Raw genomic sequence first — 14509 nt, forward strand, 5'->3', positions numbered from 1 at the left:
GGCCCCCATCCAAACAAGCATCCAGCTTTTAAAGTAAACCTGCCACCTTTACTCATTTGTATGATACACAACTACAAAAGTGTGGGCATATGTACAACAAAGCTCTCCCAGCATCACATCATGCCATCCTTTATGCCAGCACAGCAACGTAATAGTATCCCAGCCATGACCACCAAGTCCACCATAGGTTCAAGGAGCACAGAAGGAAGACCATCTGTTCATGTCAAACAAATTACAGCAGCTACCCCACCAAGCTGCAGAGCTGCCTCTAATATGGCTCAAGCAGTAGCAGTAACATAGGGTTCCCCTTCAGGTGACAAATAAACAGGAGCCCCTAAGTTGTTTTTCTCTGTACATATCACAATACACGTGTTGGAGAAATCCATTTTACGTGATTTCAAGACCGCAGAGTCCAAGGAAGAAACCGAAGCACATTCAGAGTCAGTGTTCACCTTCTACCATCATACCGATCCGGGGGGGGGTCCAAGCTTGCTCCACTGAGTGCCACCACTATCTCCACTGCCTTCTGTCATTCCTGCAGTGCCTGGATGCAGGACAGGGCAGCTCCAGCTTTTCGGCGCTGACTTTTTCTCAGTCTTTTCACCGATTTCTTCCAGGGGCTACAAGCGTCCTCACCTACCTGCAAGGGAAGGGTCTCAAGCCAGTCCTAGAGTTGTTGGGAAGATGTGAAAAAATGCACCCCCTAGTTCTGCATGACTCAAAGTTTGGCCAGTAAAAGCCTAGCACAAACTATCCCAAGTGTCCCTAGTCGCTTCTTAGCATCTGTGAATAAGGCCCTCTGCTTTTGGACTTCCCGTGTGAAGTCAGTAAAAATCATGACACAGTGGTTGCCTACCATTATGTCCCCCCTGAGCTGCCAGGATGTGGTCCTAGTCCTTGAAATGTAGCAACTTGGCAACCACAGGCCAGAGGCTGCTCCAAGTAGCAGAGGTCTTCCAGGCACTCTGTGATTGGGTTCAAGCACATAAAATTGAGATAGTCCCTGTGGGGCCACATTATCGCGAAGCCATTTCTCAAGGAAATCAGTCATATCAGTCCCCTGGCTTTCAATACGTTCTGGGAGCCCAAGGATCTGAATGTTACTTCTCCTAGCCCTGTTCTCTGCATCCTCTGCTCGGGCCTTTATGTTCGCACTTTTACTTCCTTATTGGACATACACTCATACATCTGCATTAATACAGGGTTTACATTATCCAGTGTCCACTCTGTGGTGGTGACCCTTTCTGCCAGCCACCGGTGATTGTCCCTTAGCAAACCTAGGTCAGTTATCATAGTATCAAACGTAAGTTCTAGGGCCTCTGGAGATTCTGCAATGGTCTGAAGAATGGTGTCCAAAGTGTCCCCATGTTGGTTTCCAGATTAGGTCCTCCAAGCAGATCAGGACTGCCAAGTGTCTGATTATGGGTTCCAAGCACACCTCAGAATTGTATTTGAGCAGGTCTAAAGTCAGATCTTTGACCCCCATGGTGCTCCCAGATAGCAAAAGCAGCAGGTGAAAAATCATTAAGGGTGCCACTGGGGGATGGGCCCATGAACCCTCTGTAGTGGGAACCCTCGTCTGCACAGGGTGCTGTGAACAGGCCCCACTCATGCATCTCTTGTAGCTATTCCAAGTTGCGGGGGGAGGAGGGGCACATGATTTACCCCATTGGAATCAGGGCACTCTAAGGAGTCGGCCAGCCCCACGGGCTGAGTTGAGCCAAGCTCAAGGTGCCATGCCAGGAAAGTAAGAAAAGGCAAGAGATTTGACCTTATGTTAAAGTTACTGCTTACTGGGCTGACATAAGAAAATGATGCAATTTAACAATAAGCATAAAATGAAGATGTCTTGGAGCCCCCACCGAGTTTACTTCTTAACTACCAGCTATTCAAAACTGTATAAATGTGAGTATAGCTTTGGTTTGATTTTATTTGTGATAGGTGTATTTATCATACTCCATATGCTATCACAAACTGAAGAACTTAGCCAAACACAGAGCACATTTCTTTGGTGTTAAACGGAAGACAGAAGGATGTAACTCTACAGTCTCTGAACTACACAATATGCAATTATGGACTCATATACTACCTTACCCACTAGCCCAAATTGTGTGATCTATAGGCCATCTCTTTATTTCACTATGCATCATTTTCCTTAACCAAACAGTTTGAGAGCAGAATTCAGTACACAATCCTGACTCTATAAAAAACTCTTTTATATATATATATATATATATACATATATATATATAGTTTACATAAAATAGTTTTCCTGCATGTTTAATAACAATACAGACTGTATAAATAGAGAACATGACAAACTGACACATTTTATGTAACTCATGGAAATGTCGCCAGAGCATGGGCGTCATTTTTAATGTTTCATGTGTAAAACAATATTATTTTCAGTAAATGTCACTCAATTCAGTGATATAATCATATTTAATTAGTTTAGAGACAGGGAAATGTTGAAAAATATGTACACTTTGTTTCGTTTTAAGTCTTTATAATTTTTTTCAGGAACTCTGTTGCTTGATTTACAACTTTTGATGGTTTGAGTCGTGCTCTGGTTCGCAAAGCCAAGCCAAGCCCCTGTCTTAGGTCTTCAACAAGGCTGTATGTGTCCCCTCCCAGAAATGTACTGTTTCCTATGCCGTCAGATGTTTCTAATAGCATCCCCCACCCCAGATACCCCACCGAGGATGTGGTCCCCACAATCATACAATAAGCATTTGCAATGCAAGAGTCTTGCATTTGTGAGAGTTAGAACTATTGGCGTTGTAAATGACAATGGTGGTCATTCTGACCCTGGCGGTCTTTGACCGCCAGGGCGGAGGACCGCGGGAGCACCGCCGACAGGCCGGCGGTGCTCCAATGGGGATTCCGACCGCGGCGGTAAAGCCGCGTTCGGACCGGCACCACTGGCAGGCTCCCGCCAGTGTACCGCAGCCCCATTGAATCCTCCACGGCGGCGCAGCTTGCTGCACCGCTGCGGGGATTCCGACCCCCCCTACCGCCATCCAGATCCCGGCGGTCCGACCGCCGGGATCCGGATGGCGGTAGGGGGGGTCGCGGGGCCCCTGGGGGCCCCTGCAGTGCCCATGCCACTGGCATGGGCATTGCAGGGGCCCCCGTAAGAGGGCCCCTACATGAGTTTCACTGTCTGCTGCGCAGACAGTGAAATACGCGACGGGTGCAACTGCACCCGTCGCACAGCTTCCACTCCGCCGGCTCGATTCCGAGCCGGCTTCATCGTGGAAGCCTCTTTCCCGCTGGGCTGGCGGGCGGTCTGAAGGCGACCGCCCGCCAGCCCAGCGGGAAAGTCAGAATTACCGCGGCGGTCTTTTGACCGCGGAACGGTAATCTGACGGCGGGACTTTGGCGGGCGGCCTCCGCCGCCCGCCAAGGTCAGAATGAGGGCCAATGTCTTTTACCTATGTCTTTTGGTTTGGAGTGTAGTGGATGTCTGCCAGGTGCCACAGCAACCCTCCTAGGCCTGTCACTACAGGAGAGAGGACACAACAAGGCTGCCATCTTGGAGTGTTTTTGCCTCATTCCTACATACTGGCTGTTTACCCTATAGATGCAACCATTTCTAGTGTGTTTATCTAAACTTTTATAGCACCAAGCAAGCCACAAAGAGGCACCGTTGTGGCATTTAACCCAGAGAATGAGGAGGTCAAAAGAGTTAGGAGCAAACAAAAGGGGGCAACCATATATTATTGTGTGTTAACCTTTTGAGGGAATTATTCCTCTACATTGGCAATGCCAGCCTAACTTAAACATTGACTGTTTACAAAGAGAATAACAGAAGAGACAGCATAACTGAACAGGAGGCTTCAAATGTGTGCAGATTGGTGAAAAAGAGCTTAAGTGGTAAAAGGGCCAACAGGATAGGTTCCAGAGGTGTGGCATTTGTGACCTTGGGTCAGTGTTTCAAATGGAAATCCTGAAGGGCTGGTACTCTGTATTTACTTAAAGCACAGTTTTGGGTTAATAGTCTTATGACAGCCCTCGGCTCAGAACTAGACTCTGTAGAACAGATACGTATACTTGAATCTCTTGGGCCTTGACGGTGCCTTTTCGGCACATACATTGGTTTTGATGGTTTTGAAGTCAGAATTATCTCTGTTGGGGTGGCTATTCAAAATCTGAAGTCTTGGCCTTGCCATCTGGACCACTCAGAGTAGAGCGAGAAGCCTAGGTTTGGACGATAGTGTTTTTTCACCTAGACTAGGGAGGCTCCTACAGAGCTGGAACATTGGCAGTTTTTCAGCTTATGAAAGGGATTTAAAAATAAGATTTCTGGGAAGAATTCAAGGTGGATCCAGAATCATGTCAGAGTTTCTTGATATCCACATTAGATAAATTACGTAAAAATAAATTTTATGGACCTTATTTACACAGTGGTTACCCTGCAAGCCTTACTTGGATCCTGCCTGTTGTCTTATACAAAAAAGACTTCAGTCACAACAACACATTTGGGTTACATAAGTACAAGCAGTGGCTGGTCCTGGTGGTCACATGTTGTGAAACATCAGTTCTCCTATTTAAAATATCTCCTGCCCATGCAGTCTTTACTGATACAGTCCAGGATTAACTTTGAGAATTAGTCCATGGGGTGTGTACCCATATAAACAAACACACGTATATTCCTATAGACAGGGCCGGCTTTAGGTCGGTGTGAGTGTTGCGGCCGCTGACCTGTATTGGAGGGTGCTGACCTCAGGGTGGTGCTGTGTTTAGCAATAACTTACAAAACTTGCGATTTAAAAACACCTGCTGAAAGGTTCCTTGTGCATCAAGCATTCAGAAAACAATTAAAATGTCAAGATACCTCTTGTGATTGATGTTCCTGCTAGGGAGAGAGAGATCAGAGTTTTGTCTAGCGGCAGCTTTGACTCACCATAAAGTAGTGTAGAGGGTTAGTATGCCTGCTGAAATTAACCTATATATTTGGGCCCATATTTATACTTTTTGACGCTAAACTGCGCTAACGCAGTTTAGCGTCAAAAAATTTTGCGCCGTCTAACGCCATTCTGAAGCGCCATGCGGGCGCCGTATTTATGGAATGGCGTTAGACGGCGCAATCAGACCGGCGCTGCCTGGTTTGCGTGGGAAAAAACCACGTAGACCAGACAGCGCCGGCGTAGGGGGAAAATGGCGTTTGGGCGTCTTAAAATGGGGCAAGTCAGGTTACGTCGAAAAAATCGTCGTAACCCGACTTGCGCCATTTTTTTTCGACGCCCATCCCCCATCAACATGACTCCTATCATTGTAAAGATAGGAGTCATGCCCCCTTGCCCAATGGCCATGCCCAGGGGACTTCTGTCCCCTGGGCATGGTCATTGGGCATAGTGGCATGTAGGGGGGCACAAATCAGGCCCCCCTATGCCACAAAAAAAAAAAAAAAAAATACTTACCTGAACTTACCTTAATGTCCATGGGATGGGTCCCTCCGTCCTTGGGTGTCCTCCTGGGGTGGGCAAGGGTGGCAGGGGGGGTCCCTGGGGGCAGGGGAGGGCACTCTGGGCTCATTTTGAGCCCACTTGTCCCTTAACGCCATGCCTGACCCAGGCGTTAAAAAGCGGCGCAAATGCGCCGTTTTTAGCCACGCCCACTCCCGGGCGTCTCTTTTGCCCGGGAGTATAAATACCACGTAAAGGCCTGGGAGTCATTTTTTAAGACGGGAACGCCTCCCTTGCATATCATTAACGCAAGGAAGGGGTTCACGCTAAAAAATGACGCACATTCCGGGAACTTTGGCGCTAGACGCCTCTAACGCCATAGTATAAATATGGCGTTAGTTGGCGTTAGTTTAGCGTCGAATTTGCGTCGAAAAAAACGACGCTAATTCGGCGCAAACGGAGTATAAATACGGGCCTTTATGTGGATAGCTAAGTGGACTAGTGAAGCCAGCCTTTGCAAGCACTTTAAAAAAAAATGAATGTATATGAATGGGGGGCTATCGAGAGATGAGGGGCACATTTGCTGGGTGGTAGTGAGAGAATCCGATAAAGTGGTCATGTGGTTGGGGGTGCCAAACTAACTGTCATACAGGGTGCTACCAGCCCTAAAGCTGACCCTGCCTATAGACACAGAGACGCGTGGTGAAGCACTGAGAGGAATACCAGTAGACGTAGGAGTGAGAAAAGCACCAATTGATAGGGTCGGAAAGATATTTTCTTGACATTGATTTTCCATGTACTTGGTAACCATGGCAACCAGAAATAATGTATAGAGTTTACATCAAGTGATGCAGGGGAACTCAATAGGGTGGTTACATGAAGCCTGGGGTTGGAACAGAGGAGAGCAGGTTAAACATTACTGGACTTTGTCTGACGTTATGTGGATCATCATACACAGGAGTCCAGAGGGTGATGGGGAAGTGTTCTGCACCTGTGACAGCAACTGTGGGGGGTATTTGAGGTGTTGCATTTTCAAACAGGAAGCAGTGCTATTTGAGTGCTTTTTTAGACAGCGATTCCGGAAGTGGCATTTGCAAGGTCACAGTAGCTGTGAGGGGACTGTCATCAAAGCCATGACACCAGTGAATTCTGAGAGGAGGAAGTGATTCAGTTTGCTCCATTTTTATGCCCTATGTTACACTGCTCCACTCACTGTGGAACCCTTGTGTTAGCTTCTTTGCGCTTTAGAGGTAGGAAAATGGGTGCCTATACTAACTGAACTCTATTTGAAGAGGCCCAATTTACATTCAAAGGCTAGATGTTTTTTGCTCTCAAGCTTGAGGCTGTGAAGTGCTTGGGTCTGGAGTCATGACACCTTTTCCACCATTTTGGAGACACCTTTCGCCATCTTCTTGCCTAAAACTACCCTAAGTGTTTGATTGGTGACCCTCTGCAGGTTATCAAGAGCATGTGCTATCGCCTAGAGTTAAGCTCTACTCAAGTCAGTTGGTTAATGCACCCAATGCAGAGGTCTTCACAGAAGGAGAATGTCACAGAATACAATCCTGATAGCTTTTTCACCTCTTCATCTCTGCAAGGTCGATGAAATTGAATTATAGATTTTGTTAAGAATGCCACCTGATTTGCAGCGCTATGAAATGGCAGAACCTGTATTACAAAGTGCTATATTTAAAAAAACAAGTTATTCCCAGACTGCCCCAACATGCACCAGACATACACCCTAGGGGAGAGGATGTGGCATAAGGGCCAGTGCTGCCGACTTTGTAGCAGGGGAGCATGGTTTGAGTCTTGGCGCCTGCTCAACATCCTATGAGTATTCACAAAAAATATAGCAGGCAGGGACAAATCTATTCATTAATTAAACTAACCAATAAACTCACTTCTGGTTAGTAGGGGCAATTAATTTCCCAAATATATTTATTTATTTATTTATTTACAGATAGCAGTGCATACCTCTTCATAAGAACATATAAAAAACAACAATAATCACATATCAAATCAATAACTGTAACATAAATTACACTACACAATTAAACACAAACAATACATCAAAAGTGGAAAATGCCCAACGAAATGGCTCATAAAGGTCACTCTAGCTCAATTCTCATTGTGATCCTGCCTTATAAAGATGACCAAGGGGTTAGCACCCAGCTGAAAATACCTAACAGTCTTTTAAGGTATTTAAGTAGTGATTTTGAATTATTTAAACTCTCAATTTATTAGTTACACGTCCTTGATCCCGTAAGATAGTGTCAAAAGGGCGTATTCTTCCCTAGAACTAACTTATGTGCTCGGTTGGTGACCCTCTGGAGGTTAGCAAGAGTACATGCTATCGCCAAGTGTGAAGCTCTACTCAAGTCATTTGGTTAATGCACTCACTGCAGAAGCCTCCCCTTGCTACCAAAAATGAATGTGTTCTTGTGTAATGTAACTGGTGCTCATGTAAAGCGCTGTGGTACCTTTGTATCGAGTTCACTCTACATAAAACTGCAAAAAAATAAACAAATATAAAAGACCCCCATAGACATCGCAAAGAAACATCAAGATGCCCGAAACCAAGTAAGACTAAGAAACAACATACCGCCATGAGCATGAAGCGGCAAGGTAAACAAGGATGTACGTGGCAAGTGGCCACCGTGGCACAAGAGTTAACAAGCAACAGCGGGAGGATGATGATTGGGTAGTGGGAAAGTCAAGAATACAGAGTGGGGAAGTGCAATTTAAGTGCTATGGACAAAGCAGTTGGGTGCATGTACAGTGCCCCCAAACTCAGCATTATAAGCACATTGACTCACAGGAGTAGGAAACCTAGAAAAAAAGTCCCCCAAAGAACAGATAAACACAACAAAGTGTCATTATACAGTAGTTAGTCTCTGCTCCCAAAGAGAAAAAAGGAGGGACAAAGAGTCATGACTGACCACTAGCAAGCAAGGATTTTTAAATGACACTAAAATGAACAACTGAAATGGTTTTAAGCCCACGGAAGTAACCATACAAGAGGCCATACATTTACGTTTGACCTAAAAAGTTTACAAGAGGCTGCACGCTTACACTCAACCTAAAAAAGGCTCTACTGTAGTTTCTACAACAGAGACACCATCTCGGCTGAGCGCATGCGCCACACAAATGCATGCATGTCAGCTTTCAAAGGCACATATTCATTAATGTATGTACTTTTTTGTGCATCTTTTCATTCACATGTTCATCTTCATCCACTGCTGGTTGGGGGTGGGGTGGTGGATTTGAGTGGGTTTGATTGCCAGGGATTACTTGAGGTGTTTATGTTTGTTTTACATGCACTCAGGTTCTTCCTGAACCATTTGAAATCAGAGACAGATGATAGCTGAGATTACGTTTACACAGAACCTTTTTGGGGTCCTTGCCAGTCTTCTTCCAAACAAAAACACAAGCCACATTAGGCTTCATGACACATATTAGGAATCACTTAACAGGCCTTATTTCTCGAAAAGTGTTGTTACCCTTGTTAGAACACTTGAAAAATAAACTACACTTCAACCATTTCTAAGCGCTGTGAACAACTAACGATATGCCTAAACAATTTAATGGCATGCAGTCTACTGACCTTGGCTGTATCTGTGTTGCTGGAGATTCCATCTAATGACCAACTAATGGCCGGAAGCCTCAGCAGCTACTCTAGGCCTATTTTCTTTACCTCAAAAGCATGAATAATTACATTGTCCCTGCCTGGGATTCAAGTCAAACCCTTTTATGGTCTGGCTTGACAGCACAGATGTCACCAGAAAGTTATGGGAGCATCACTAGAGAGGGGCTTTGGCTACGCCCACTCGTTGGAAGCCAGCAGTACATGTTTTAATTAGCAGTAGTGAGCTTCCACAAAAACAGTGCTTGCCTTTGGCTGTGATCATTGTCTTTATTTATCCAGCTGCCTAAGCTTGAACTTTTAGAGCACATGTGGTATTGGAATGCTACTAAAGTGTCTTAGATAACTAGGAAATGTATGTTGATTTTTCTCTGGCAACAGCACAGATGGGAGGAGGGTATTCATTAATCTACATCGATTTTTATATCTGGCTTGACAGTGCAACTGTCACCTGACCTTTTAGCCTATACTAATATTATTCTATAGTTCTTTGTTTCCACATAATTTCAAACTATTCCCAATATATTTACTTGTAATGCTTCACGTTACCATACAACGTCCCTTTATAGACAGACCTTTTGACATTACCATTGCTTGTTAAAGTCATCGACATGCCTGCTTGACTTTTTATCTACTCTATCTCAGCCCTTTTAGTCTGTCGGCAATTCCAGCCATTTGGCAGCAGACAAATCCTGTATCTTTCACAGAGCACAGTTTCATATGTAACAGTGGTTGCAGATGAGACACCAGCACTCACATCTGTGGACTGGGAGCTAGTTTTCATCATCAGACTTCGACCAAGAGCAAAACTAAGACAGGCAGAAAAGGTAGAAAAAGGGAGGAACAGAAATATATGAAAATAGTGGCAAAGAGAGAAAGCAGGGATGTAGATTTTGTTATGCTCCCATAATTTGCATAATTTATGCAGCTTCACACTACTTAAATCACTCAAAATGTAGGAAATAATACCAGTATGAAATTTTGCACGACTTTTTACTTCACAGATTGGTCCGAGCAGAGAACGTCTTGGGGCAGGCATGCTCGAACTGAAAATGTGTAGCGAGAGACATTTTCTCTGTGAACTGGTGCATTTGCCGGTATCTCAGGAGAATTTTGAGAGATCTATGCATTTACTTTTCTCTTGGTACTCCCCAAAGTGCATTTGCGTGATTTACATAGAATTTCGGGTAACTTTCTAGCACTTCGCAGAATGATGAAAACAAATTCCACGATTATGCGCACCCTTATTATGCACAGGGAAAATTGAAGTTGTGTAAAATGATCGCACTTCTTGGACATCGAGGGTTGAGTACAACTTGTATTTACACCTGTAGCTGGTAATCCTGTGGCACTGGAAATGAAGTTGTAGGTATTGACAAGACACAAAACTGTGCTACTCACTTTATCAATATCCGTAGTGTAAAAGATTGTGTCAAAGATTGTTTAGGTGCTGTCTTTATTCCGACCAGTAATCTGTAGAATTTTTGGTGGAGTCTCAACCCATAGAGCTGTGATAGCGAATGGAATTCTGAAAGTGTTTGTCACTGCGAACATTAATCTTTGGGTTAATTTAATTATCATGATATCGTTTCTTGGGGATTTCAATTCTGGCTCTAAGCTATATAAAACAGTGGTTTCCAACCTGTGGTGCAGGGGCCCCTCGGGGGTCCGCAAAGCCTCCTCAGGGGGTCAGTGACTGCTTAGAAAATTAAATAACATTGACAGATTAATAAAGTATATATAAATAAAGTGGTTAAATGCACAACTGAACATTTTAAAAGGTACTGTAAATCAGTGGTCGGCTACTCAACTATGGCAGAGGAGCGTTTCCCTCCGCCAGCAGCAGCTGCTGCAAAACTTGAAACATAAAACAATAATAAAAAATGTTTATTATAATGTTTTTTTTCAACGGGGTGGGTCTGTGGGGGATGACAGGCAGGGAGGGAAAGTGGTATGCTCTCCTCTCAGTGCGCATGTGTGTTTGGCCGGTCGTCCCAGGACGGCCAAACAGACATGCACAATGAGCTCTCGCCAACCCGAGCTTTTTTCGGGTTGGAGACAGCAGGCACAGGCTCCCTGTCTGCCTGGGAGCGCCAAGCCAGGGTGCTCGGGCCAATCCTGATGCTGCTCTTATGGTGCCAGCAGCATGAGAGCAGCGTTAGGATTGGCCGTAGGGCAGGCTGGGAGCCTGTGCCTGCAGTGAGAGGATCCAGAAGAGCAGCAATGCGGCAGGCATCAGGTAAGGTATTTTTTTTACATTTCTAGTTTTGTGTCATTTTGTTTTGTGCCCCTGCCCCGCCCCTTTGCCACAACAGCAGTTGCCTTTACTGTAAATGTCAAGGAATTTGAAATTGGAGGCTAAAAATTAAATTTGCATCCTCAGCTTGATTCGTGGGAGCAGTGCAAGTGCATCAAAAAGAATATAGAATGGACAGCGAATGGACTCGACTGAATTTAGAAAAGCGCTAACCTTCCTATTAAAATGATTTTGTTTATCTTTGTGAATTAAATAAAATATTTCCAACATTTGTGTATTTGTTTGATGAATGCTTGTTTCTGTATTTTCTGTATTGTTTTGAAGTTCAAATCATCAACAATGTTTAAGCAGAGGTCCCCAGCTTCCAGGAATAACCCAGTTGGGCGTCCCCGGATTCCAAAAATGATTCAGTGGGAGTCCCCAGGTTCCAGGAGTGATGAAGTGGTGGTCCAAAGAAGTCAAAAGGTTGAGAACAACTGATGTAGAACATCTTCAATTAGATCTTAAATGTCTGTGGAAGGCATGGCAGGTTCTCCAGCAAAGGTTTAGTATTGTCTCATTCATTATCTTTAATCGCTGAGCAATCTTAGTGTTCGGTTTTGTAATTAATTTAGTCTGTGTTTAGGTATACTCGGATAAAGGGAATTAACAAAAGTTCAATAATGGTAAGATAGCAGTCTGGGTACCATTCTCCAGCATCTTATTGTGTACAGGTCTCCCCCCTTTTAGAGTGTTGTAAATATTAAAGTGGGACTGTGACATAAACAATCTTCACAGTGTGCCATATGCGCTCTCAGGACATCTTATTCCCGAGCTGTTTCTCACTAGACAACAGCTTTCTGTCTTCTATTGCTAAGTTTCTCTCAGTCAGTCCCCAGGAAAACAGAAAATGTCACCTGTTTCGCATGCGTGAGAAGAGAGCAGGTGGCCTAGCTGGAAAAGAATTTGAACTTTGTAGTTTTGCTCTGCATTTGCCAGACCACTGTTCAACCTGCAGCTCCCCACGTGTGTTCTTAACAAAGATGTGCAAATGGCTTTGTGCATCTCCATTTAGGCATTGTTGTCAAGAGGTAGCAGGCGCTAAGGTGGCATGCTACCACGTAGTGCCACCACACACTTTCCGCTCTCTTATATTACAGGTACAGAATTTACCTTTCATGCTAACCTAAAATGCACTGCACTGCCAATTAGCTATAAACATAATTCTAAAACACTGCCTCCAAAGGAATAAAGATATTCTTGTATTGCTATTGAAATAGTAGTGTTTAGGTACGTGGTAATGAGAACAAAAGATAGGACCAGTAACAATGGCACAAAAGCAACCATAACACAGTTACAATGTCAAATTTTACATGTTAAGAATGTCCTTGAATAGCACTGAAAACTTTCAAAGTTTGGGTCAGAGTTGGAGAGTATTGGAGAAGACCATCTTTTGTGTGCAATTCCCCCAGATTTTTGCCTTGTTTTACTGCACCCATTTTTGCTGGCCATGGGAATCTGTGCACTGCTAACCAGTAGTAAAGTGCTTGTGCTCTCATTTAATGTTTTACACGCCCTGGCAGTGAAAAACATTCAAAGTCATTTTTCAAGGTGGCAAGGCTGGCTTTCCCACACGCTAACACTGGCTTACACCATTACACTTAATAAGGGCTAAATCCAGTTTGAGAGTAGCTAGAAAATATGGTTCAATGACTCATTTTAATAAGTAATTAAACACCCAACTCAATTGTCATGTTGGATTCGATATAACTATTTGAAAAATTACATTTTTAGAAAGTTGTAATTTTCTTGCCTAACCAAAAAGGGTCTTTCTGTTAGTATCCAATGTCACCTGACTGCTGATGCCTCCCCTATGGTGAGATGAGAAGTAAATTGCTCCCAGAGAGAGGATAAATTGCTGGGGTACAGGGAGGTGTTTTTCTTCCTTGAGCTAGATAGCCTAGGGACCTTAGCCAGACCCTTCCTTAGCTTCATAGGATTTCGACCCTGTCACTGGCAGATGAATTTCACATGTAGGCCTCCCACCCTTTGTCTTCTTAGTAAACTTGGCCCCAAACCCAGTTGAAGAGGAGAGCTGCCACAGAACTGGCTTTGGATGAACATAAGGGAGGGATTGCTTTTCTCACATTCATACATTTGGGTCTGCACAAGGCAAGGAATTTTCTGCCATTTTGGTTTGGGGCAGACAGGGCTGTGGGATAGTTTAAAGTAAAACCCACATGCAAAATTGGGTACGGTCACAAGTGGGAACTTTTACCCATTTGTTAAGGAGTGCCCAGGAGTTTCTCACCCACACAGGCTGGAACTGGGTATAAACGAGGCATACCAAGTATCCTCCTCAGGTCTCCTCTGGACCTAAGGAAGGACAGATGAGGACTGGATCTGCTCGCTGTGACCTGAGAAGAGCTTGAAGACTGGCCCTGTTTTTCCCTCCTCTACCTATGACAAAGAAGTGTCTCCATGGGTCATAATACAGAACACCTGGCTAGGCTAAAAGGACACAACAAGATCCAAGAAGCTCTCTGCTGCATTCCCAGATGACCAGTTCCAACTAGACCTGCCCATGATCCTACTGCTAGCCTCTACTGGAGTGAGTCTTGACCCCCAAGTGCTGTCCCTAAGGTCTTGAATTATTGGCCAGTGTTAAAATGTACTCCCCCTGAAGTTTCTTGAAACCTGGGACTTACACATTTTTTGCCAACGTTAGAAATCTCCACCAGGCAAGGGTTTGAAAAGTATCTGATGGATAAGGCCTTCTCTGACAAGAAATTCGCATTGCTCCTGCTCAGAGCTCCTCCCCCAAAAGTCAACAGCTTCACCAGACCTTGTCTAGTGACTATCCATTACTGTGGAGTCCTCCTTGGCCACAGCCTGCTGCCTTACCCCACTGTGGATTTTTGACTTCCATTCCAGAGACAAAGGTCCTGATTCTGAGTTTTGCGGTCTTGATAGTGATGGGTTGATGGCGGTCGGAGTAATGGTCAGCCACGGCAGTGCCGAGCTCGGCACCACCGTGTTGATCACGACTCCTCTTTCTGCCAGCCTTTCCAAGGCAATTGCCCCAACATGGAAAGGCTGGCAGAAAGCCAGTGCTGGGGACTACGTCATGGGCAGTGCAGGGGCCCCCTGCCAGCAAATCTCGCAATGTGCACTGTCTGCTACTATTTCCAGCAGGCTGACTGGCAGAAACATCGTAATACG

The 14509-nt window shown here is 44.7% G+C and overlaps 1 protein-coding gene across 1 annotated transcript in view; it reads right to left on the reverse strand.

Annotated features, from left to right (window-relative positions):
* Positions 1-14509, reverse strand: part of CACNG6 (calcium voltage-gated channel auxiliary subunit gamma 6) — a 357068-nt gene that overhangs the window by 330647 nt on the left and 11912 nt on the right. The gene's annotated exons all lie outside the window — the stretch shown is intronic.

This window comes from Pleurodeles waltl, chromosome 7, assembly GCF_031143425.1.
Source record: "Pleurodeles waltl isolate 20211129_DDA chromosome 7, aPleWal1.hap1.20221129, whole genome shotgun sequence".
NCBI lineage: Eukaryota > Metazoa > Chordata > Amphibia > Caudata > Salamandridae > Pleurodeles > Pleurodeles waltl.